The following is a 3,310-nucleotide window of genomic DNA, read 5'->3' as shown; positions in this document are numbered from 1 at the left end:
TCACCGCGCCCCGCCCCACCCCGCCCCGCCCCGGCCGCTCAGTGCCGGGGGTCATGGCGGGAGCACAAACACATACGAAAGCAACACGTTTCTAAGAACGTTGGTCCGCGGAGGGCACACACCATGTGCGTCTGCGTGGTGTGTGGCAAGTAGACCATACTGTCGGTCTTTTCCATATCAATTAATGTATGGAAGATCCGCCCCGTCGCCCCGTCGTCGTGCGATGTTTATCAAATTATGTCGCCATTGACTGTAACTGTATTTATCATCGTAGCGGAAGTGCACCGTCTCTCTCTCCAAGAAATTTATTATCATTTTTATTGTGAAAGTGCTGCAGATGGCTGGGGTTGCCCTCCGCTGCGCGCCGCGCGCTTCGTCCGGCTGCCGCTGTTGCTGGCTGCGGAGACCAAAAGGAGGACATCGATCAAAAACGGGGACCCAAAAGGTGCCTGCAAGGTGCGCTCGCGCCCTTAGGGCCCCTCCGGCACCTGCCGCGCCCCTGCTGAAGGGCGCTGGGCGGGGGGCGCTGGTGGGGGCCCGAGCCCCGCCCCGGGCAAGGTGAGGGCGAGGGGCGCCGGCTGCGCGGTGCGCGCCGCAGCCCGCAGCTTTTCTGCAAGATTTTGCTCTTATTTTTGCGGTTTTCGAGTGTATTGTGTGTAGGACCGGGCCGAGGGCAGGGCTTGGGGCTCATCTCTGGCCCCGTTGTCTTTCTCCTCGGGGGCACGAGTCGACGCCACGCACGCCAGCAGCTGGTGGGCACGCCCCGCATCGCCCCACCACCACGGCCCCACCTCGCTCCGCCTCGCCCCACCCCACCTTTCGCGGAGGTGAGAGCCGCTGAGCCGCCCCGAGGCCAGAGAGCAGTGGACCCGCGATGGCTCCGCGAAGAGAAGAGAAAGACCCGATAATACAAGTAGCCCGCATGCAAAACTGAAAATTTTTCCTCTGCTGTTAAAGCCACTGCTCAGATTTGTGTGCTCGGTCCAGCATTTATTTCTTTTTGTATTTCTGTTTATTTTCGAAACCACTGCGCCAGGCTGATACACAAACACACACACACACACATTCGATAGGTACGTAGTACAGTACGTGGACCGCGCTCCGGTCATTTCAAGAAGAGGAAACAAGGAAAAAGCTGAACCTGGTATGAACTGAAGTCGATGATCCAGCTCGGCACGGGCGGGCGCGCGCCACACCCCGCCACGCCCCGCTACGCTCACAAGAGGGGCCTATCTGCTGACGATAGCGATCACGAGTCATGCGCGCGGGCCCGCCGCCGTGGTGGGTTATTTTCGTAGCATCCTGGAGAACACAATAACAACAATCATAGAACAATCCTCTCTGGCGCTGCTCGCGCGGCTCAAACACCTCGTCGTCCTGCTCACGAGCCGATACCACCGGCAAGGGTCATTGATTAGGGGCCGTTCACAAATTACGTCACGCTTTTTTGGGCGATTTTTGACCCCCACCCCCCCTAAATCACGCACACATCACGTGCGGGTCTAACCCCCCCCTCCTCCGCGTGACGTCACGCTATTGAAAAGAATCACAAATACACCAGAAAAAGTATGTGTAAGCGAAAACTTCAGTTTTTCAAGCAAAATGGTACAATTTCAATATTAATGCAAAATATGATATTGGACTAAAGAGTGTCTTGATAAGGCAACTTCACCCATTTCTCCACCATCTCCAGCTCAAAAGTCTGCGACGCTGCCTGCGCACCTCACAAGATGCGTGACGTCACGCTCTCCTTGCCCCCCCCCCTCCCCCTCGTCACGCGTTCATCACGTTTGGCCCAGACCCCCTCCCCCCCCTAAACAGCGTGACGTAATTTGTGAACGGCCCCTTAAACCATCGACTCATCCTCATCCTCGGCCCGCGTGCAGTCGGTGCAGCAGCCGAGCCGCCGCCGCCGCCATCTCCTGATCTCCATCATCCTCGCCTCGTTCTTTATTGGAAATAATCAACGCGGCCCGGCTTATGTGCTCGTCGGGAAACAAGGATCGCAATCGCAATAGTTTTATCATCATCCGCTCTTCCAACTTTTCTTCTTCTCGACACGCTCGCCGTGTTTCTCATACCGCTGACCCCCGTGCGCGCGTTTTGGTTGGCGCGGGCGGGAGGAGAATGCCCGCGCGCGCGGGGGGCGGGGGCTGGCGCGGGCGGGGGTGCGCGCCCCTCCCTCCCCCGCCCCCCTCCTCGCTCCAGCGGCTGCCGCACGGGCCACGCACCTGCCCGCTGAGCAGCAACAGGGCGAGCAGGAGGGAGGGGCAGCTGCTGCGAGTGTGCATGGCGGGAAGAGGGACAGCCGAGAGAGAACTGTCCGGCCGTCTCTGTCCTGCTCCTACACTGCTGTCCGGCCCTTAGCCGTCTTGCCTCGCTGTCCTGTCCTAGTCTTCCGCTCTCCTCATGGGCGGGCGACCCGACCGGGCGGCGGCGGCGGACGCCAAGCCAAGCGCCGGTGATGAAGACATGAAGCTTGAAAGGTAATTAGACAAGAGGGAGAAAGAGAGGGAGAAGGAGAGGAGGTGAGGAAAAGACGGATATGAACGGGGACGGGTACCGTGAATGGAAGGCAGGAGGGGAGTGTTGAGCCGTGACATGAGGGTACTCGCTCCGGGGAGGTGCGGGCATAAGTACCCGTGAAGGTGAAGCAGTAGTGGGACCACACATGCTTGCCGTGATTTGACACAACATGTTTACTGTTGCTACAGAAAAAGTTTGTCGCGCGTGCAAGTTCGTCGAGTGTAATTCTATTACGAGGGCGCAAAAATGCGCGTGTTGAACATGTGTGTAACACACTGCTTTCTCGCCTCTCGATGCCATCGGGGGCTTACACCGGCTTAGAACAGAGCAAACACGTCGTGTACTACTGCTACGGCGACCGCCTCCTGCGTCAAGCCGCCGCCGCCAATGGCAGCAGCAGGCACTGCACGTTGTTGGTGATCCGGCCGAACCGCGCCGAGCCACGGCCCCCAAAATCCAGGAGGAGGACGAAGGCTCTGTTCAGGGAGGCGAGGGGGGCGCGTGTCTGGAGCAACAGGCGATCAGTGCCTGTGCCGCACTCGGCTCCAGGTGCGACCAGAGCGGGCGGGGGGAGGACGGGGAGGATGGGGTTGAGGGAGGGAGGGTGTGCGCTCCGCTGGACGGGACCGAGACCGAGATCCGGTTGTGGCCAGGGTCCCCTCCCCAGTCGGTCTGGACTGGCCCGCGGGGCGTGGGGTAGGGGAGGGGAAGGGTGCGTAACCCAGTCAGTCAGGGGCGGGTTGTCAGGGACCCGGACGGGCGGGCAGTGGGGTGGGTTTTTGGG

This window comes from Frankliniella occidentalis, unplaced genomic scaffold, assembly GCF_000697945.3.
Source record: "Frankliniella occidentalis isolate FOCC.00 unplaced genomic scaffold, Focc_3.1 Scaffold306, whole genome shotgun sequence".
Lineage (NCBI taxonomy): Eukaryota > Metazoa > Arthropoda > Insecta > Thysanoptera > Thripidae > Frankliniella > Frankliniella occidentalis.
The sequence above is the reverse complement of the archived record's forward strand: the minus strand, read 5'-3'. Positions refer to the sequence as shown.